The sequence below is a fragment of the Phoca vitulina genome, unplaced genomic scaffold, assembly GCF_004348235.1.
Source record: "Phoca vitulina isolate PV1807 unplaced genomic scaffold, GSC_HSeal_1.0 scaffold12, whole genome shotgun sequence".
NCBI classification, from domain to species: domain Eukaryota; kingdom Metazoa; phylum Chordata; class Mammalia; order Carnivora; family Phocidae; genus Phoca; species Phoca vitulina.
This window is the reverse complement of record NW_022589715.1, coordinates 26,399,861-26,423,447: the sequence shown is the minus strand read 5'-3', so window position 1 is coordinate 26,423,447 and position 23,587 is coordinate 26,399,861. Positions and strand designations below refer to the sequence as shown.

The window sequence follows — 23,587 nt, the reverse complement described above, 5'->3', positions numbered from 1 at the left end:
AGCAGAGGTTCTTGTGTAAGTGCCTTACTTAGTAAGGGCTCATTCTTGGGAAACACTTGTACTTGAGACAGAGCAGGAGAGTGCAAAGGAAGAAGCAGAGCACAGATGTGGTTTCTACAGAAATTTAGCTCCAGTCCAAGCCCACAGGAGCTCTGGAATTGGAAGGGTATCACAAATTTATTCCTGGCCTTTTGTACCCCAGAAACTTGGCTTTGGACTGTGGCTCCCCAACCTGCTGTGAGGGCATTTATTAGACAAAGGGGCAGTTGTGAGCTAGGTGTACCTGCCTGGTAAAGGTGATCTTGGCAGAGTGCATCAGCTCCATTCCCAACCTTTTATTTGTTTATTGTTAGAGTAGCCTAATTGTTAATTTTTAAGGAATGCGATAGTCTCTCTAATCACTCTGAAGACATGAATTTTCCTATTTCATTCTTTTTCATCCTGATTTTGTTTCCTCTAGGTGAGTTCATAAAGTGAGGCTTAGAAACTTTAATTTATCAAAGCAGAGAAAAGGGGCAGAACGAGGTCTAGAATCTAAACCAGTCCGATCCTAAAACCCATGTTCTTAACCATGTCAAACCACCTTCTTTTGCTACATCTTAATGACATGATTTAATGTCACCTCTCCGGCTTTAAGGGGTGTAACAGCCACTTGGATTTTGTTCTATTGGATAGCAAACACACTTCCCCAAGCTACCTACCCTCTGTTAAATAAAATCCGAATTTGCCGGTAGATTCAAAGGATTCATTCTGCAAGCACCAAGCACCTACCATGTGCTGGAACCGGTACTAGGCGCGTGTGCCAAGACGACCTAGACTCGGTGCCTCCGAGGCCAGAGTCTCGGGGAGGCAGCAACGAACGCATAAACCGGTCTCACCCGGCGTGAGCGCGGCTCCCGAGCCGACCCTAGGGGCTGCCGACCAGTACCAAACCCTGGTAATTTCCTGGGGAGGAGAGAACGATCTGCGGCGGCTCCGAACTCCTATTCCCAAAGGTCTCCCCAAGGAAAGGGAACTCCGTTTTCCGCAAGGGAGATGGGGTACTACTGGGAACTTTTCGGGGGTATTTGTTTCAATGTACCGGCGTGATTTCACTTCCCACTGCTCGGGCCGCAGACTGGGCGAGAAAAAGTGCGGTTTCCCGGCGGGGGGGTTGGGGGGAGAGCGGTGATTCGTTGCGGGCCTCCGGGCCTCTGCCGGCGCAGGGCGGGTGCGGGAGAGGCTCGCAGCTCCGAGAGCGTGGGGGCGCCCGGGCGCCTCTGACCCGGAGAGTCCAAGTGCTCGGAGTCTGCGGAGGCAGGCGCGGGGCCGGGCGGGGCCGGGCGGCCGACGGGGCCGCGGAGCCTGCACAGCGGGCCGGGTCCCCGGAGGGGCGCGGGCACGTGCCGGGTGCAGCCCCAGGTCTGGGAGCGAGGCTGGTCCCCCGCTGGCCGCCAGGCGTGGGGGTCCCGGCCCCGGGCCCCAGGTGCGCTTCGCCCCACCTCCCGCAGGATCTTCCGGTCCCGTGTGCAGAGGGACAACCAGGAACTCGGACTCAGTCTCCACCCCGAAGTGGGGCGGGTCCGCCCGGGATAAGACCCGCTGCCGGGCCCCGGTAAGGGTGTGATCTGCGCGGCCGCCGGGGACGAGCTCAACCCGGTCTCGGCACGAGCGGTAAGGGGCCCCGGGCCGGGGTCCCGGGCTCGGGGAAGGGGGCGCAGCAGCCTCGGGGCGCCTCACGGGGACAGCCCTGCGCCGCGCCCAGGAGGGGGTGCCCGCCGCCTGCCTGCGGGCGGGGCTTGGGCGGCCACCGGGTGGAGCGGGCGCCGGCCGCCCGGGGTTTGCCCGAAGTGGGCCTCGCGCAGGCGGGTATCCACCGGCACCTTCGGGAAGGAGCCGTTGATACAGCTCGGAATGTAGACCGGTCGGAGACCACAGCAGTTTTCTCTTGAGTTCTTGTGTCAAGAGCTGCGCTGGCTTCGGGCATTAACAAGAAAGCATTGAGTTAATACTCCCTGCAGCTGACTCAGTCTAATACCTAAGTTTTCTTTTTCGTTCTTTCTTTTCTCCTTTTAAGAAACTTACTCGCTTTTCCTAGCTTCTTACCCTGTCTCTCCTCACGTATCTAATGGCCTCGGCAGAATGGCCGGCTGGCACATGGGAACCTGTTATTATGAGATCTATGACTTGAGTCTGCCAGCGGCACAGTCTCACTCTTTTGTCTTGGCTTTGACTCGCGGGAGACTTTGGGGCCAAAGAGACTTTTGCTCTTCAATAGTCTGCCCCACTGTAAGTGCTCCCTGGGTTGATGCAAGTCCAGGAGCTGTACTGAGTAACCCACACCTTTCATGACAAGTGGGCATCTGCTCTCTCCAGCTGACCTTGGGAAGAAGGGATAGGGTCACCCCCTCCAAATTATGCATCCCACCTCCTCCTTACATTGCAGGTAACACTTCTGATAGCCAACCCCTAGCTCTTTCCTTACCAGGGAGTTCTCAGAAGACACAGAGGTGCAAGAGCAAGCAGGAGGGCAAGGGAACAGGAATGAGATGGGTAATCACAGCCACCCAAGACCTGCTTCCTTCCCAGAGCCCAGCCCTATCTGGTCAAGGCCAGATCCCTTAGATTCAGCTCAGGCCAGATTTCTGTTGTTTTGGGGGAAACACACACACACACACACACACACACACACACACACACACACACACGTGACTGTTAGATCAAGGGCGTCTATGGATTTCCCTCCTAAATATTTTTGTATTTGGCTAGGGATATTTTTTCTCTGAAAGCAAGTAGGAGAGTAACATGCAGTCAAATCGAAACACACGAGCCCTCAGCATCTGAAGAATGAGCCCCATGGCCATCCTCAGACTCATATCCTTTGGCCCATTTCTTTATGTCTAACCACTCATTTGTTTTTCCCCATCTTGATCCTCTGCTTGTCCATGAAGCCCACTCTTCAAGAGCGAGTACAGGGCACTGCCGGGAATACCTGAAGCTTCAGCATAAACCAAGGGCCTGGGGGGTGGGGGCCAATTATACCTCGATCTTTGAGATTAAAAACACTTTTTATGCTAAAACAACCAGATATATTTTAGAGTGGAATTCAAAATTTGTACCTTTTTAATATAAAACAAGAAACTTAAAATTTTTTTTTGCTTGGGGTTTGGGCTGTGATTTGGCCCATACCTAGCCCTTGAAGGTTTGCTTTCACTGCCGTTAGGGCTACTGTGGAGGCAGTTTGATGGGTGCTGCCGTGTCCTACCTGGAGGGACTTTGAATAACAGTTGTCCTTGGTTACTCATTTAGTAGTGATTTCAACTTGAGGTAGGGTTCCTAATCTTGTTTTACAGATGAGGTGGGTGTGGGGACACGTTAATGGCCCTAAATTCTTGAGGGGCTTGGCATGTGGACCAGAAAATAAACTCATTCCTTGTGGTTGGGCAGAGCTATGTTGGATGGCGGGTTCTGCTGGATGTAAGGTGTGGCTTTTGAATCCCCTAGGCTGGGTGGACTTGGAGATGGAGAGCTTTCTCAGCAGAGGTGTCTAGGCAGGGGCCCTTGTAGCCCCTTTTGGATGGGGCTGTGAAGGGTAGAAGGTTAAACTAAGATGACCTCCAAAGCCATAGCTTCCTCACTTCAGGGTACATCAGAGTTCCTCAGGAAGCTTGCACAACATGGAGATTCTTGCCCCAATCCCCAAGATTCTCATCCAATATGACAGGGTTGGGCCCAGGAAAATGCATATTTAATAGGTTCCCTGGATGATTGTGATTCAGATGTTTCTTGGACCTTGCTTTGAGAAACTAAGCTTTAGAAGCACTTACATGAATATATGCATGCTTGATAAATAAAGTCAAGCATTACAAAAACCTGGAACTTCAAGGAACTTAGGCCTGTCATTATGCTGTAAATAATGTGGTAAAGCTGACATTGTCCCCATTCTCAAGGACAGCTCATTATTATACCTATCACATCAAATGCACCCCATAGTTTTATAGTGCTTGACACCCCTACGCCAAATAGAGGGTCTAAAGCAAAGGGGTTTTGTTTATTTTTAAACTTAATTGAACCTGAGATGGATTACTGTATTAAGAATAATTTACCTAGAAATTTAGGATTTGTTAGGTCTGTTGCTTGTTTTATTGGGACTAGCTTGTTAGTGTTCAGTTGTGTCTGCACTGGACTAAGAGCTTTTGCTATGGAAACCTGAACCACCACCTTTGAAGAATTCTTTTTAAAGGTTCAAGATATTTGAGGTCAGTAAATTGCCATATTGCTTCTTGGTCCAGATTGCTAGACATAAGAACCTGGGTGAATGTTTTCACCAGAATGAACCACAATCAGCAGGAGGGATAAATTGCAGCTATAGGCCAGACTATAAATTGCTCTGGAAACGACCTCCACCAACCTCACCTCTCCATCATTAACCCTTTAAGGCCTACAGCATGAGTGGCCTGACTTGTAACAGAACAGGAAGTCCCAAGAGTGGCCTTTTGTCAGGTCAGTAGAAAGACCTCCCTGCCCAGTCGCTGTGGATTCATTTCTCTGGGTTAAGGCACTCATCCCCCCTGCACCCCTCCCACCAGAGGTAACATTAAATTATTACCAGAAAGTAACATAGAAGGTTTGTGATGGGAACAAGTTCTCCTGATTTATGTGTACTTGAGTCATCTCCCGTGGAGGAGGTCTTTAATAGATACAAGCCCCGTGGTATAATCAGTCCCCAGCAGCTTCCCTCTTGCTCCTCTCCAGGGGGCTCAGGAAGGCATTTTCTGGGTCCTGCTTTGTTTCAGCTTTTGCTATTGATGCTTTTGGATGCTATACAAGAATCCGTTGACTCAGTAGTTCTCATCCTTGTTAGTTACAGACCCCTTTGAGAATCTGGTTAAAGCCATGAATTGTCTCTTGAGAAAAAGAAACACATATTTGACATTGTTCTTACAGTTTCAAGGGGTTTATGGACAGCTGTCTAAACCCAGTCATGAATACCTAGCAGGTACATAGATGGAATTGCCCTGAAATTTGGCAGTTTGTTAAAATTTTAAAAATGGATTTGCCTTTGTTCTAGCAATTTGAATTCTGAATTTATCATAAAGATATACTTGGATATGTGTGTAGAGGCATGTGTACAAGGATATATATACTGCAGCTTGTTTGTAGCAGTAAAAGATTGGAAATGAACTAAATATCTGTCACCAAAGGGCTGGTTAAATTATGGAACATCTATTCATTGTAGTACTGTGCACCTGTTAAAAAGTGATGCAGGTTGACAAGAACAGATATAGAATGATATCAAAGAATCTTTTAAAAGAACATTTTTTAAAAAAGTAAAATATAGGTTTGCATGGTATTCTACTCCTTTTTTGTAAGAATGGAGACTATCGTCTATATGCTTGTTAATGCATTAAACAGTCCTGATAGTATACATAGGAAAATTATAACAGTGGTTGCCGGGGCGCCTAGGTGGCTCAGTCGTTAAGTGTCTGCCTTCGGCTCAGGTCATGATCCCAGGGTCCTGGGATCGAGCCCCACATCAGGCTCCCTGCTCCGCGGGAAGCCTGCTTCTTCCTCTCCCACTCCCCCTGCTTGTGTTCCCTCTCTCGCTGTCTCTCTCTCTGTCAAATAAATAAAATCTTTAAAAAACAAACAAACAAACAAACAAAAGTGGTTGCCAAAACAAGGTAGAGGGGTAAAGTTCATCCAGACTTATCACTTTATACCTTTTTGTATTATTTGAATTTTTTAAATCATACTCACATATTATCAATTTTTTTAAAATAGAGAGCTACAGCTATCACCTACCCATTTAACATTGCTTGTGAAGAGGGAGAATGAAGTAGAAATGAAAAATACATGTGTATTTTAAAATTTTCCAACCTCAAAATTAATACAAGATCATATATTTTCTTATTTGTATACAAGGAGCCAGTATGCAGTTATGCTTCGGTCTCCAGTGAGATATGATAGCAATCACTCGTTCTTATCATACATTTCAATTGGGCTAATTTTTCATTTGGGTATGCTCCAGCTAGTTCCAAAAAGAATGTAAGGTGCCTTGAACTGCATGGGGGAGAAAGCTCTGTATGTACATGGGCTGATGAGTTCCATGTGTTTTTAGCTGCAGAAGCAGAGACAGGAGTAGATGGGTTAAGTCCCAGCCTGTCGACTAGATAGACCTGCTAGGGCAGGGCCTAGGTCAAAGTCCTAGCAATGGTACCAGATCCTGGGCACTGAGGGGCCTGGCCTTGGCTTCAGAGCCTGACTCTTAGTCAGTGAGGCCCCCGCCTCTGCATATTGGAGCCTCCATGTCACAGATATTAACAGCTAATGTTCACCAGTGTTTCCTAGGAGCCTGACCCTGTGCTAAACAACTGGCATGTCATTTATTAAATTTTCATCCATAATAAGCGGGTGCTACCATTATCATCCCCATTGTATAAGTGAGGAAACTGAGGCACAAAGGGGTTCAGTAATTTGCTGGAGGTCACGTATTAAGGGCAAGTGGTAGAGCCAGGATTTGAATTTGGCAGTCTGATTCAACATCCTGTGCTCTACCACTCTGTTATACTATATAATGGGTTAAGAACGGGGAATCGGCCTGAAAAGGCAGGGCTGGGGGATTAAGCCGGCTGTGGGGCTGGCCTCTCTCAGAGGGGAAGAGGTAGAAGCTGTGTCCGTACCACTTGTCTGAGATGAACTTGATGCTGACCTGGGTCATTCTAAATATCCAGGGGGTCCCGCATGATAGGTGGGTGAGGAGTGCAGCAGTTACGGACCAAGACAATGTGCTACTCTTGATTCCGTAGGCCCATCCAGGTGGTAGCAAGACTTGGGGCAGCATTTAAAGGCAGGAGAGACAGCCCAGCACTTTGGGGAAGAGTCTTCAGGTGCGAGGCAGGATGTCAGCAGCCCTGCCAAATGAATACAGGTTCACCCATTTATCATATAATGTGACAGGCACTGGAGATTTGAAGGTAAAACATACAGACCCTCTCCTTAGGGAGATAAGCAGATCAATAATTCAAAACTCATAGGACTGCATGATAAATGATTTGATACACTTTGCACAGACTGCCATAGAACAATAGAGGAGGTGTGCCTAAGTCCATCATGGGTGGTCAGAGAAGGCTTCCTGGAGGTGCGAGAGGAGAAAGGTTTATGTACAGGCACAGGGATGACAAAGCAAGACCATTATTCACTGGAGGTGTGGCCTCTTGACCAGAGCAGGGCTAGTCCCAGACAGAAGAGTGGGAGGGCCCTCAGAAATTAAGGTCATTCTGTAGGCCTGTGGGGGACAGGACCAATTGGTCTTGGGGGACAGGTCCTAGAGGGTCCATAGTCAGAACTACTGTCCTGGATGGTAGATCCTCATTTTCTTTTGCATCTGCTCTAGTGCTTAGCCCCTTTGTCTAATAAATGTTTTTTTTAATAAAATGGAAGTGCTGGGCACCAGGAAGGAAATCAAGGCAGAGATTTAGCCTTGGAAAAACAAGACTCCCTGTTTCCCTGTCCTACGCCTGGCCAGCCCTTCAAGGTTCAGCACGGACATAGTCTCCTTCCCTGTTTGACTTAATCTGGGTGAGGGACCTCTCCAGTAGGCGTGCTCCTCTTTCTCTGTGATTCTCCTGTCACAGAAATGCTCACGCCTTACTGTGTCTGATTCCAGGCCTGGGCCGCCCCCTCAGCCCTGAGCTCCTCTGAGGGCAGGAACTACACAGCCCCCATCCCCTGGCCTAGCACATAGTGTGTGTTACTATGTGTGCTGAATGAATGTATGATTTCCCACGGCCTGGAAAATTGAGTCCAGTCTCCAAGCTCAACCTGCCACAAAACGACCCATTTGTGAAAATTACCTTTCTAGAACTTTGTCTCCCACCGCTCTCTTCAGAGTCTAAAGCTCCAGCCCCACTGCAAACGAAGTATTTTCCAAATCATAGCTGAAGCTTCATTTTTACAGTTCTCTCTCCGCCAGCAAAACCTTTCACTATTGAAATCCTATCTGTCCTTGGAGGCCTAAGTCAAATGAGAACATTTGACTAGGGGTGGGGTGGGGAGGGGTGGGGAGCTTAAGTCTCTCTTCTCCTGCCCTGCAACTCTGCAATAGTTAGCACCTGCTGCTTTGTCTTGGATTGACTGTCTCTCTTACCAGCTTGCATGCTCCCTGACAGCAAGATACTGTTTCCTCCATCTTTGTTTGTCACAATGCCTGGTACCTGATGAGGCAAAATCAATACTTAAGTAAGGACTGTGAGTGCTTGTGCACATGGTGAGCGGCATTTTTGGAACTGGGGTCTCATGCAGGGACCACCTGTGTGAGAATCAGGGCCTGGAACAGGATGTGAGGGGAATCCCCAGGGGTGCTTATTGAAAATGGATTCAGTAAGGTCTTTGGGCCCCACCCAAGATTTACTGATTCAAGTTCTGGAGTACAGCATCCCTAAAATCTGTATTTCTAAACACTCCCCAGGTGCTTTTGGTGCACACTAAAATTTGAGAACTTTTCCTAGATACCGTGTTAAGTGTCTTACAGTCTGTATTATAATTAGGATCCTTTTGAAGCCGTAGCCACAGACTCGGTGTCCTGATATCATCCAAGGCCAGAAGAGAGAAGGAAGTTGGCAGGATAACTGTCTTTATAATCTGGGGAAGTCTTTCTCCGAAGCCTCTTGGTAGACTTGTTCTTATTTCTCGTTGGCCTGAAGTGGGTCACTTGGCCACTTGAAAACCATTTGTTGCCATTGGAATGGGGTTGCCTCAGACCGATCATTATTTCTTCCTGGGATGAGTCCTACCTTCCTGATTTTCCAAGCCCAACCACTAAACTCATGAAAGTTCTCTTAATGAGGAAGGAAGGTATGATGGGGGTTGACATTATTACTAATCCTCTCAGAAATTCTGCACAGTAGTCACTACTATGTCAATTTTATGTCAGGATAGAGTAGCCGTGTTAGGTGGGGTTAAATCTGGAGGGCAGAGCAGAGACTGGAATTTGGCCCTTGTCCTGGATTCCCAGCCTGCTGTGTCCAGCATGGAATGATCTCCATTACAGCCTCTGCCAGCATGTGGGAAGAGAACTGAATTCAGAGTTTCACAGATATCATAAAATAACATCAGGTTTGCAGGAGTAATGCATGTTTGTAGTGAATGGTTTTGAGAACTCTGTTATTTAAATAATCTTTGCCAAACACATTTCCTGAGTCATATTTATACAAATATTTTAAAAGTGTTATGACTCTCCCCGTTAATAGAATTTTTCTTGTTTTTTATCCCCATTCCCTTATACTTGATGTATGATCATGAATGGGAATCTACACTTAGGAATGACCATGGAGCATTTTGAGGACCTTTTTGAGCATCAGTAGTTGGAATCTAGAATCATTACTGTAGAGCAGTAGTTCTCAAATTTGAGAATGCATCAGAATCACCTGGTGGGCTTCTTACAAATCAAATTGCTGGGCCCTACCCTCAGAGTTTTGTAGGTGTGGTGTTGGGCCCAAGAATGTGCACTTTTAACAAGTTTCCAGTGTATGGTGACTGAGTTGTATGAACTTCTTTTAGGTTGAAATACTGGCCTGCTGTTTATTGAAAAGATAAACATAATCGTGCACCTGGCACATTCTACCCTTTCCAGATTCTCTTGAGCTCCCTATTATAGCTGCCCTGGGGCCTCCACAGCTGGGCTATGATTTGGGGAAACTGGATTCCCTGGGTTTTCTGTGCTTTGGTCAATTTATGGAAGGCTTATTCCTTGGAACTGAGAGGGTGGAGGCCAGACATGGTTGTGAAATAATTGAGACACACAAGTGGAAATATGATACGGTTCCACATAGGAGATACCTACTAGCCAAATTCAGAGACAAGAAATAGAATGATGGTAAGCAAGGGCTGCGGTAAGGGAGAAATGGGGAATTATTGAATGGGTACAGAGTTTCTGTTTGGGATAATGGAAAGTTCTGGAAATGGATAGCAGGGATGGTTGCATGACATTGTGAATGTAATTAATACCACTGAATGGGGCACCTGGGTGGCTTAGTGAGTTGAATGTCCGACTCTTGGTTTCAGCTCTAGTCATGGTGTTGGGGTCTCGGGGTCATGGGCTTGAGCCCCACATTGGGCTCCCCGCTCAGCAGGGAGTCTGCTACTCTCCCTCTCTCTCTGTCCCTCCTGCTTATGCTCTCTCTCTCAAATAAATAAATCTTTAAAAAAAATACCACTGAATTATATGCTTAAAACTGGTTAAAATGGTAAACTTTTTTATGTTTATTTTATCACAATTTGAAAAAAATCTTGCTTTCTTTACTGTTCTGTCCCCTGGTGGTGTGCTGGAGTGTCCTTATATCAGCCTATTAGAAGTGATTGTTAGGGGCGCCTGGGTGGCTCAGTCGTTAAGCGTCTGCCTTCGGCTCAGGTCATGATCTCAGGGTCCTGGGATCGAGCCCCGCATCGGGCTCCTTGCTCGGCGGGAAGCCTGCTTCTCCCTCTCCCACTCCCCCTGCTTGTGTTCCCTCTCTCGCTGTGCCTCTCTCTGTCAAATAAATAAATAAAATCTTTAAAAAAAAAAAGTGATTGTTAAATTTTCAGGGGTTCTGTGACCTTATTCAATTCAATTATATGAACTTAGGAGTAAATAAATTATATTAAAATATAGATATTTATAAATAAGTTGTATTTAAAATAACATCACTTTCTAATTATTTTACTACGATGTATTATTATATATGCTCTTGTGGTTACTTATGTCTGTTCTGTCTGTAAATACAGTATAATGGTGTCCCACTGCCTACCTATTCCTGGTTCTGAGTTCAGTGACATCATATTGGTGATTTGAAATCAGTCATGTTGGAAATATTTATGGCAAAGAAATAGCTACAAATCAGAGTTTTCTTTCTTTGGAGAGCCAACTGTTAAGTTTATCAGCAAACTCCTGGTCTTACCATGTCTTTTTTTTTTTTTTTTTTAAGATTTTATTTATTTATGAAAGAAAAAGAGAAAGAACAAGCAGGGGGAACGACAGGCAGAGGGAGAAGCAAGCTCCCTGTTGAGCAAGGAGCCCAATGCGGGACTCAATCCCAGGACCCTGGGATCATGACCTGAGCTGAAGGCAGACACTTAACCAACTGAGGCACCCAGGCATCCCTGGTCTTACCATGTCTTATTGGTGGGGCAGGGTTGGAGTAAGTTTGTAGGAATAAAGCTTGGGATCTTCCAGGGAAACTTCGTTAAATTGAATTGTAGCCCTTTCCAAACAGCTGTGCCTTTGGGTATTTTTGGGTGCCTAGAAAAGAAGAGGTTGTGGCTAAGTTTAGTGGGTGGGAAACAAAATGACTCCTATGGTAAATGAGTTACTTTAACAACCTGGGCAAGAATTTCCTCAACTGGAACATGAAAAGGGGTGGGAGAGAAACTAGTAAAAGTGATTGCTCTAGCAATGGGAAAGGGATACTTTTTTTTTTCTTAAGATTTTATTTATTTATTTGACAGAGAGAGACACAGCGAGAGAAGGAACACAAGCAGGGGGAGTGGGAGAGGGAGAAGCAGGCTTCCCACTGAGCAGGGAGTCCGACCATGGGGCTCGATTCCAGGACCCTGGGATCATGACCTGAGCCGAAGGCAGACGCTTAACGACTGAGCTACCCAGGTGCCCCGGGAAAGGGATACTTTTAAAGAAAGTTTTTTTTACGGACATTTCCCAACATATACCCAAGTGAGAGAGTAGTAAAATGAACCTCTACGTATTTATTCATCACCTGGCTCAACAATTATTAATATTTCACCAAAAAAGAGACTTTCCAACTATTGAAGTAATAAGAGGGAGGAGTACAAAGGAAAAGATGGCCAGACATGATTGAAAATTTCTCTTCCAAATTTTGGCTGTACTGAATTAAAAGGATAATATTAAATTGGTAAAATACTTAATAATACATTTTAGATATAAAATATTAAAATTTATAATATAGGAATAATTTCTGTAAATTTTGGTAAAGCACCAAGATGCTAAAAATAGGTGAAAAATGCAAACAGATAATACACAAAGGAGGACAGGAGTTGAAAAAAGGGAGTCAGTGTTCCTACTACTAATTTTAAAAAGCAAGTTAAATCAATAATAAGATTTAGTATTACACCCAAATATTACATTATAAAGAAATAAAGCAAGCAAACTTATGGCTGGCTGGGCTTTGGACGTCCTTGTAAATTTGGAGGACAACTGGAAATATAAGTATCAGATATCACAAGAAATACGTCAAAATGAAGAATAAAATATCTTACAAAGCTAAATATAAAGATTGTAGCCATGGTCTTAAAAAACCCGAACAACCAGTAGTAGGGACATTGAATAAGTTATAAGATATCAATATAATGGAAGAGTATAATTTTAGTACAGTGATCTATATGGTGATTGAGTGCAGTGTGAAAAATTAAGAGGAAAGAGTAGAACGCAAAATCACATACATACTGTGATTACAGTTAAAATATTGGCACAAATAGAAATAACAGTAGATGGTAAGTTTACGTTGTTTTAAAATGTCCTTCTCAGTGCTTAAAGTTGATTAAATAATTTACAAAATAAAATGAAAGAGGGAAATAGGGGATTGCTTAAGGCCTCACAGTTTCTACAGTTCCCTGAAAGTTAATCTTTTCCATTCATTGGCAGTGGAAAGATCCATAATTTTCAGCATTGCAACAGAAAATTTTACTTCTACCCACATTCTGCTGGGTTTAAGAAACAAGTTTATCAGCTTGCACAGGCAATTTCATAACAACTGGAGGGAAGGAGAGGCTAATACGACAGGTAAAAGTAGCACTAACTGCCCTGTATTGTTACCTGCCATAAAATCCAGAGGTTGCTAAAACAGAAATAAAATTATAATAAATAAGCCAAATAATAAATTTTAATATATAAATTATATTACATTATAATTTAATTTAAATTTACCAAATTTAAATTTCTGTTGCTATATTCTATTGCTAAAACAGAAATAAAATTATAATAAATAAACCAAATAAATTTTCTGTCATGTACATTTATTATCTTTGATATTCAGAAATAAATAAAGGTTATTTTTAAAAAGTCAGCCAGTATTTTCTGTTTTATCCTTCCTGTGATATTTCCTGAGGTGGTAACACTAAATTTTTTATGATCTCTGCAGATAGTCTCCATTTCTTTTAGAAGGATTACTGCTGGAGGATTCTATTTTTATGAAAACAAAACAAAACAAAAAAACCCACAAAAACAATTTAGTTGAAACCAAACTGTAGTGGAAAGAAAGATATTTAGATATGACTTGGTGAGCCCTCTTAAATACATATGTATGTTTTACAAATCTAAAATGTCTTGTCACTTGATTAAATAAAGGGAGGGAAAGGATGATCATAGAAAATTAACCTGGGCCTTGATATGATGAGTACAGAATATTTAAGCCAAACTCTTTAGTCTCAGAGGATTTCTTGATGTTATTACACTAGTCATTTTTCCCTTCCTATTAATTAACTAATTAATCTTTAAAGATTTTTATTTATTTATTTGTTTGTTTATCTGAGAAAAAGAGAGAGAAAGGGAGTACCAGTGGTGGGAGGTGCAGAGGGAGAAGAACAAGCAGACTCCCCACTGAGCAGGAGCCTGACCCAGGGCTCCATCCCAGGACCCTGAGATCATGATACCTGAGCTCACAGGTGCCCCTCCCTCCTATTTAGAATGTGTGTTATTTTGCCAAATAGTGAGGATGCCTGATAGTTCCCTGAACTTTTCTTGTGAACAATTAAGTGGATTATTTCCAGGAATAGACTTTCCCTTTAAATATTCTGAGGTCTAATTCCTTTTCTCCTCTAGCATTTTGTCCTAGGCTATATTGTGTTTTTCTTTCTTTTTTTAACAAATGGGGAAATGAAAGCACTAAGAAGATGAGCAAGTTTTTTTGTGAGATTTAAAAGAAATCATCTGGTCATTCACATGAAGTGTTTAGAACAGTATCTGACACATGGTAAAATAAGTGCTCAACAATAGCTACAATCATTGTTATTAAACAAGGCCAAGTATGTCGAGAGCAGTGGTATGCAATAGAAAGACAGGGCGAGGCACAAATGTGTTTGAGTTATCTAGTAGTCACATTTTAAAAAGTTAAAAGAGACAGGTGAAATGAACTTTAATAATATAGATTATTTTACACTTTACCCCGTAGATCCAAAGTATTATCATTTCAACAACTAATCAATAGAAAAAAAATATTAAGATGTTTTACAGTCTTCTTTTCAAACTAAGTTTTAACAATCTGGTGTGAATATTTTACACTGACAGAACATCTGAATCTGAATGCTTAATTTTCTTTCTTTCTTTTTTTTTTTTTTAAAGATTTTATTTATTTATTTGACCAAGAGAGACACAGTGAGAGAGTTTTGTGAAAGCCCTTCTGGAGAAGACCATCATTCTTAGGGTTGAACCCTCAAATACAATAGAAAATGTAAAGGCCAAGACCCAAGATAAGGAAGGAATTCCTTCTGATCAGCAGAGACTGATCTTCGCGGGAAAGCAACTGCAACCTACTCTGTCTGACTACAACATTCTTTTTTTTTTTTTTTAAGATTTTATTTATTTATTTGACGGAGAGAGACACAGCGAGAGAGGGAACACAAGCAGGGGAGTGGGAGAGGGAGAAGCAGGCTTCCCGCCGAGCAGGGAGCCCAATGCGGGGCTCGATCCCAGGACCCTGGGGTCATGACCTGAGCCGAAGGCAGATGCTTAACGACTGAGCCACCCAGGCGCCCTGAATGCTAAATTTTCATCAGAAATATTTTATCTGTATTTAGATTTCATAAAATTTAGTTTTTATGAAGATTCACAAACCCAAATTATTTTAAATATACTTAGAAGTTTTCCAGTATCTGAATTGAGTACCAAAAAATAATTTTCCTTTGATATTTGCATCCACATTGGAAAAACTGGTTCATCTTTTTTAGAAGCCTTGATTTGACTTTGAAACTAAAAGCATAATACTTTTAAAACTGCATTTGTCGGGGCATCTGGGTGGCCCAGTCAGTTAAGCATCTGCCTTCAGCTCAGGTCATGATTCCAGGGTCCTGGGATCGAGCCCCCACATCTCCCTGCGCAGGGAGCCCGCTTCTCCCTCTCCCTCTGCCTGCTACTCTTCCTGCTGGTGTGCACTCTCTCTCTGTCAAATAAATACATCTTTAAAAAAATAAAATAAAACTGCCTTTGTCCAAGTTAATTCACTAACTTCTGCCAGTTCAGTCTCCTTTTTTCTTTACTGTGTGGCTCATCATGCCTCTGCCTCTCCACTAAATTCCACATCAATAACATGCCTTGGTTTTAAATTTTAAAACGTGTCCATGTCTTTTACTAACCTGCATAGAGTTACTTGTCTTTAGGTTTGTTGAAGCAATAGGTCAGACATTTACCACAGTAACGTCTGTCAAAGTAGCTAGCCGTAAACACTTCAGCACCATATTCATTTGAAGGGTGCTCCCCAATGAAGGCAACAGTTTTGCCATTCTCATCCACCTTACAGTATTTCAACACAGCCAGCTTAACCTTCTTTCTCTTATGTTTATTCTTCTTGGGAGTGGTGTAAGACTTCTTCCTTTTCTTAGCACCACCACGAAGTCTCAACACGAGATGAAGAGTGGACTCCTTTAGAATGTTGTAGTCAGGGTGCCTGGGTGGCTCAGTCGGTTAAGCATCTGCCTTCAGCTCAGGTCATGATCCCAGGGTCCTGGGATTGAGCCCCGCATCGGGCTCCAAGCTTGGCAGGAAGCCTGCTTCTCCCTCCTCCACTGCCCCCTGCTTGTGTTCCCACTCTCGTTCTCTCTGTCAAATAAATAAAATCTTAAAAAAATAAAAAGAATGTTGTAGTCAGAGTACATTCCAGTTGCTTTCCCTCGAAGATCAGTCTCTGCTGATCAGGAGGAATTCCTTCCTTATCTTGGGTCTTGGCCTTTACATTTTCTATTGTATTTGAGGGTTCAACCTTAAGAATGATGGTCTTCTCCAGAAGGGCTTTCACAAAACTCTGCATCTTGGCAACTGTTCCACCTGAGGTTGAGGAAAAGGAAGAGAAGAGTCAGACCTGGAGACAGAGGAGAGGGTGTCCGGTAGACTGCTGGCTCGAGAGGGGCTGAAGAGCACACAGTCCCATACTTTTTTTTTTTTTCAAAGATTTTTTAATTTATTCATTTGACAGAGAGAGAGACAGCGAGAGAGGGAACACAAGCAGGGGGAGTGGGAAAGGGAGAAGCAGGCTTCCCGCTGAGCAGGGAGCCCGATGTGGGACTCGATCCCAGGTCCCTGAGATCATGACCTGAGCCGAAGGCAGTCGCTTAACCAACTGAGCCACCCAGGTGCCCCTATTTATTTTTTTTTTAACTAAAAAATACTTTGTTATAATTAAAATAAGAATTTAAATTTTTTCAAAAGATTTTATTTATTTATTTGACAGAGAGAGACACAGCAAGAGAGGGAACACAAGCAGGGGGAGTGGGAGAGGGAGAGGCAGGCTCCCCACTAAGCAGGGAGCCCGACCATGGGGCTCGATCCCAGGACCCTGGGATCATGACCTGAGCCAAAGGCAGACGCCCAACCAACTGAGCCACCCAGGCGCTCCTAGAAGAATTTAATTTTAATTACAAATTATAATTTACATAAATATCACTGTAGCTGGTGCTGTCTATAAAACATTCAAGTAAGCACATGAAAAAAATTACATCAGTGCAAAGAAAAATATTCAGAGTGAGCAAATGTGTTGGTGCCAGCTAGATGGGTGGCAGGATTAGGGGTGACACTAGAAAAGGTGTAGTGCGCCTGACGTGTGTACTCAGTGCAGGGCTTAAAGTGAAATGCAGCTGACCAAAACATAAAAGTTGTGTGTTATGGAAAAATAGTTTATACTGCATCAATTTGAAAATTTAAAATTAAACCAGATTTAAAATTCAGTTTCTCAGTTGCACTGGCTGAATTTCAGTGGCTCAGTAACCACACGGGGCTTGTGGCTATGGCATTGTACAGGGCAGGCGTAGGGGCTGTGACTTCCAAAAGCCAGGATGCACCCCATCCCGTGCACCTTTTTGTGTTGGCATCAGCTTTAAGCAGGTGACAAAGTTGTTGGTACAGTGCCTGGTCCAATTCCCAGTTCCTAGCTCGTTTTCTCTTTGTTCCTCTCTGCTTCTCTGAGGTGGCACCTTTTCCTACCCCCGATGCTGATTCTCTGAGCTATAGATATGTAATATGTATTTGTTATAATTCTAAATTATAAATACATTATAAATTATATGTTATATATAGTTATAATTTATATATAATATATAAAATGTAAATGCATAAAGTATACTTCCCAGCATGCATTTCTGCCAAGGTTCTTCTCATTGGTCACCTTTTCCTGCATCCATTCTGCCACCACAGTGTCCATCCCAACACCTCTTTGCTGGTTTGGGGGTGAGTAGGGCCAGTAAGGGATCCCCCTCGCAGCTGCTCAGCTCAGATGGGTGGACTGGAATGAGGTTTTCTGGATGGATCCCCTTAACAGACAGAGCTGCAGAGGAGGTATCACGCATCTCCCCATCATCATGCACGCGTGCACATACTCATAACCACTCTCTGTCTGTCTTAAAGTAGCTTCAGTTCCTCTCAGCTGCTGACATAATCTCATGTCAGTCCTAGTCTTTTCGGCTTTGTCATGAGTTTCTTCTTGTGCCTCCCCATGCCTTCGTCAGGTTTTTAATGACAAATTGAGAGGGGCTGCATCAGAAACAGCAAGTTCCCTATGTGAATCAGAATTCCACTGTGGAAGAATTTTAACAGTTCTGTTTTTGTATTCTTCTGCCAGAGTCAGCTTGAATTCTGGCGAGGTTTGGCGCACTGAGGGAGTGGCTGCCCTAGGGGCAGGGGGAGATGCCCCCACAGCTAGAACTTGCCAATTTGCTGAGCATGGGAGGTGGCAGGAGAAAACGTGACATTTAAGAGAGCAGTGTTTATTTTCTGCTCACTTCCAGATCTCCAAGGTTGGGCCAGTGTAAATCTACGAAGGAAAACTCAGCTGCTTTTCCTGTTCATCTGGGAAGAGAGTTTTCTGTTTTCTTCCCTCCTGGGCAAACAGAAGTGGTGTTGATAAGGAAAGGACTGGGCTGCATAATATGTGTTTTTCTACCTACAGGTAAATAAAACTAGCTGGACAACAGGGAGCCTGGCCACATGTTTGGTTTCTCGCCGACTCACTGCAGCTCCCTTCCTTCCTGTGCTCCAGTTTCTCATTCAGATCCAGGCTGTCTGTTCCCTTCCTGCATGACAAGGATTTTGTAAAGAAAGATGGAGTGGATTTTACTTTCTCTGGGAAGAATAGAAGAGAAAGACTAGATGCTAGATTCAGGGTTCTGATGAGGTGCTTCTCTTGCTTTATCCCTAAGACTCATGCTTGCTGACACAAGAGAAGATGTCAAGACCTTGGAATCTGGGTCTTGGGACATGGCAGCCTGTAGTTTGTGATTCATAAGGAGAGGCTAGGGTGACCCAACTGCAGATGGACACGTGAAAACATGATGCTGAACAAACTAGAACTGGAGATCAGTGCAGTAGCTTGTAATCAGTTACTTGGAGTTTCTGCATTAGATTCTCACTTGTCTGGAATAGTTTACTTATGGTTTTTCTGAAGAAGGAAAATGGAATAAAGTGACCTTTCACATTTCCTTGAGGGCCTCTGATTCTAAAATAACTCCGAAAACGGGTCAGTAAACATGATGTAACCTGTGGCAAAGCCTAACCATGAGAGACAGATTTTCTCTTTAAATAATTGTTAAACCTGAGGAGTTTAACAATCATTTTACCCATGATGCTGTGCAAAAGCTATATGGAATTTGGGGTTCACTGAGTTGGGTTTTACCTTAAAAGTAGGTATTGCTCAATGAAGGATAATAGCAACGTGCTTCCCCTAAGAGGCCATTACCAACCTACAAAGCTGAGACCTTGACCTCTTAAGCTATATAGATGTGTATTATTTTACTGAGGTATAATTTACATACAATAAAATGCACAGATCTTACGTTGTTAGTTTGGTGCGTTTTTTTTTTTTTTTGTGGTTTTCATATAAAAAAAAAAAAAAACTATTCTAAAAAATTGTGGTAAAATACACCTAGGATAAAATTTACCATCTTAGCCATTTTTTAGTGTATAGTTGAGTGCCCTTAAGCACATTTACAGTGTTCTGCAACCATCACCACCATCTAATCCACAGAACTCTTTCCATTTTGTAAAACTGAAGCTCTGTACGTGCTAAATTATTCTTTCTCCCTTCTTCTACCCCCTGGCACTGCTATTCCACTTTCTGTCTTATGAATTTGACTTCTCTGAGAGGAATTATACAGTATTTGTGACTTTTTCACTTAGCACAGTGTCCTCAGGGTTCATCCATGTTGTAGCACATATCAACATGCCTTACTCTTTAAGGCTGAATAATATTCCATTTTATGCATGTATGTACCAGATCTTCTTTATCCATCCATCAATCGACACATGGGTTGTACATTGTTCCACCTTTTGGTTGTGAATAATACTGTCCTGAACATGGGTATACAAATATCTCTCCAAGTCCTGGCTTTCAGTTCTTTTGAAAGAATATATATGTATCCAGAAGTGTATATGCCTAGAATATATACCCAGAAGTGGAATTGCTGGATCATATAGTAATTATCCAATTTTTATTTTTTTGAGGAACTGACATACTGATTTTCATAGTGGCTCTACCATTTTACATTCCTACCAGCAGTACTCAAGTGTTCCACTTTCTCTACATCTTCCCCAACACCTGTTATTTTCTGTGTGTGTGTGTGTGTGTGTTTGTGTGTTTATAGGAGCCATCCTAATGGGTGTGAGGGGAGTTGAGTAAGTTTGAATAAGTTTTGACGAATGCATATAATTGGGTACTACTACCCCAATCAAGAATCAAGCTAAGGAACATCTCTAGCACCACCTAAAGTTACCTCTCTCATGCTCCTCTATAGTTAGTATCCTCTGCCTCATCACTACCTCCAGTCCTTGGAAAGTGGGGGCCCAGGATGGAAATCCTGTGAGCAGAGTCCAAGGAAGGTGCTGTCTTAGCATTCAGACAGCTGTGAGGACAATGATCTTTTTAAAAATTAATTAATTAAAATTCAATTAATTAACATATAGTGTATTGTTGGTTTCAGAGGTAGAGGTCAGTGATTCATCAGTCTTATATAACACCAAGTGCTCATTACATCAGGTGCCCTCCTTAATGTCCATCATCCAGTTATCCCATCCCCCAGCCCCCTCCCCTCCAGCAACCCTCAGTTTGTTTCCTATGATTAAGAGTCTCTTATGGTTTGTCTCCCTCTCTGATTTTGTCTTTTATTTTTTCCTCTCTTCCCCTATGATCCTCTGTTCTGTTTCTTAAATTCCACATATGAGTGGGATCATATGATAATTGTCTTTCACTGTCTGACTTATTTTGCTTAGTGTTATACCCTCTAGTTCCATCCACATCATTGCAGATGGCAAGATTTCATTCTTTTTGATGGCTGAGTAATATTCCACTGTGTGTGTGTGTGTGTGTGTGTGTGTGTGTGTATCACATCTTCTTTATCCATTCATCTGTTGATGGACATCTGGGCTCTTTCCATAGTTTGGCTATTGTGGACATTGCTGCTATAAACATTGGGGTGCAGGTGCCCCTTCGGATCACTACATTTGTATCTTTGGGGTAAATACCTAGTAGTGTGAGGACAGTGATCTTGTCAGAGTACAGACACACACAGACTTGGTGGCCAAAAGAACCATATGGGAAGTCCGGTTTGACGTGTTGGTGGTAGATGTGAAAGCCTGAAGTCTGTACTCCACAGATGTTTTTAATACAGGTGGAGTTGGTAACCCACGCCTTAAACAGCTCACTGAACAGGTAATGGTAGAATATGTAGATGTGGCAGACAAAGGTTACCTGGAGAGAATAGTAATAAAAAGAATAGTTAACATTTGTTGAGTACATAATGTGTGCACTATTCTAAGTACTTTGTATGATGCAATAACTGGTTTAATCTTTGCAACAACCCTATAAAGTAATTTTGTTACTAATTCCATGTTACCAATGAGGAGACTGAAGTACAGAGAAACAATAACTTGCCCCAAATCATACAGCTACAAGTGTATATAGGAGAGTTATAAACCCAAGTTGGTTGGGCTCCAGGCTCTAGCCACGTTGTTATAGAGGAAGGATGACATGGTCTCTGAGGGAGGAGTTCCCACCATCATGTGAAATTAGTAACTAGACCATGAGGTTGGCTGCACCACACTCAGGCTTGGACCTTCCTGTTGCCATTTCTCGTCAGAAGGATGGCATGGATTCTCCCATCCTCATGGGATACCAGCATCTGCCAGGGGAGAGAACCCAATGCATTATTACCATGCATATGACCCACAGGGCAGACCCACCACTTCCCTGTAGACGGACATTCCATCTGCAAAATGAAGGGGTGGGCTGGGCATTCTCTGAGGTCTTCTCTACCCTGACGGCCCTACACTGGCAGAAATGAGCTCTTTCTGGAGCAAGTGTTCCCCCCCCTCCATTTCTACTCCTGCTTTCTTGGGGCACTTACATCTCAACCTTGGAATTACTCTCTCACCTGTGCTTTGCTGGACATTTTGATCTGACACAGGGGAGAAGCAACTCTGGAAGATAAAAAGAATACTTCTTCTAAGTCTAGAACATCACTGCCATAGCACAGAGCATAAGTAACTGCCATCTAGGGCTTGAGAAAACATGTCACAGCTGTGCCAAACCCATCTTAGGCTTTGAATGAAAGCCCGTAATGTTTTTGGTTCATAGCATAAGCCAGACGAGCTATTTCTGGCATTCCTTCTTTCTCCCCCTACTGGTATACCCTGGGTAGTCTTAATATTGCTGGCAGTATGATACATATAACCAAATGGGGTCATAATTTCTAACCTCCTTTGATACTCGATTCAGACTACCCCAAGAGCATGATGCATCTGTCAGTCTCTGAGGCAGGCTGCACTTCGTGGGCACTTGTGTGTTATGGTTGGATCAGCCATGACCCCCCCCGCCCCACCATACTCAGCTCAGGATGCTGGATCTTGATATGGGGGGTGGGGAAGATGGGCACAGAATGTGCTTGGATGGAATCCTTATGTCTCTCCCTGGGAAGGCACTACTCTGACCGTGTCTGCTCCAAAAAACGTTATCACGGAGCTGTGTTACATTGTTTTGCACCAGAGAGGCTGGATGGCTGAACTAGGGCAGGGGCATGTGGGTTGGAAATGTGCTTTTTCTTCATGGGGTGCCTGGGTGGCTCAGTCAGTTGGGCATCTGGCTCTTGGTTTCGGCTCAGGTTGTGATCTCATGGGTGGTGGGATTGGCCCCAATGTCCCCTCATGGGGCCCCGTGTGGGGCTCCCTGCTGACGGGGAGTCTGCTTGAAAGATTCTCTCCCTCCACCCCACCCCCTACTCGCTGACTCGTGCTCTCTCTCTCTCTCAAATAAATAAATAAATCTTAAAAAAAGAAAAACGAAATGTGCTTTCTCTTCAGAGAGCCAACAGTCTTGTATTCGACACTTTTGATTGGGAGCTGTCTGCCAAAGCGTAGCCAGTTGCTGCCAGATAAGTCTGGGAGAGGAATATTTTTGTCGTGGTTTTGTTTTGTTTGATTTTGTTTTGCACCCAGCTTGTTAAAGATATGAAGAACAAGAATGCATGTAGCTCAGCAAAAATGTGACAGTTTACAGTATTTATTCCATTATTACTCTAAGAGCTGCTAGCATTGTCGCCTGCCTGTATGCACGTGGCCACATGCGTGCATTTGGCCTGTATGATATAAAGGTCTATAGAGTCAGACCGTGAAGAAGCAGCTCCTACCGCCTACTACTGCAATGACCTTGGGCACTATGCTTAACTTTTCTAAACTTATGTTTTTTTTAAAGATTTATTTATTTATTTATTTGACAGAGAGAGACACAGCAAGAGCAGGAACACAAGCAGGGGGAGTGGGAGAGGGAGAAGCAGGCTTCCCGCGGAGCAGGGAGCCCGATGCGGGGCTCGATCCCAGGACCCTGGGACCATGACCTGAACCGAAGGCAGACGTTTAATGACTGAGCCACCCAGGTGCCCCTCTAAACTTATGTTATCACTAGACAGTGAAAGGGCAAAATGATACCATATGGATAAAAGCACCTGGGCACTCGATACAACTAAGTGGTCAATAAATATTTACCTACAAATAAAGTCTCTCTAGCTCCAGTGCACAGAGCAAGGAATACAAGGCTAGCTTTCCTGATGCTGAGCCTGCCCCATGGAGGATGAGCCCCATGACCAGAGGGAGGATGACTAAAGGCTGGAGGTGACCATTCAGGAAGGTTTGGTAGAGGGTCCTTGCAATGGGAAGCAAGTTCAATGGAGTTATCTCTAGCAGCCTCCAAGATTTTTTCTTTTTTTTTTTTTTTTAAAGATTTTATTTATTTGTTAGGGAGAGAGCCCAAGCAGGGGGAGCGGCAGGCAGAGGGAGAAGCAGACTCCCCACTGAGCAAGGAGCCCGATGCTGGACTTGATCCCAGCACCCTGGGATCATGACCTGAGCCGA

At 43.7% G+C, this 23,587-nt stretch overlaps 1 protein-coding gene across 3 annotated transcripts in view; it reads left to right on the top strand.

Annotated features, from left to right (window-relative positions):
- The first annotated feature begins 833 nt into the window (after nt 1–833).
- Nucleotides 834–23,587, top strand: part of ANXA4 (annexin A4) — a 69,439-nt gene continuing 46,685 nt past the window's right edge. Inside the window, exon 1 of one of the 3 annotated variants that reach the window (XM_032410788.1) lies at nt 834–937. The gene's annotated coding sequence lies outside the window, so the exon portion shown is untranslated. Of the gene's footprint in view, nt 938–1,407; nt 1,654–23,587 lie in introns of those variants that run through there. The other 2 variants (XM_032410787.1, XM_032410786.1) reach the window with 2 other exon arrangements.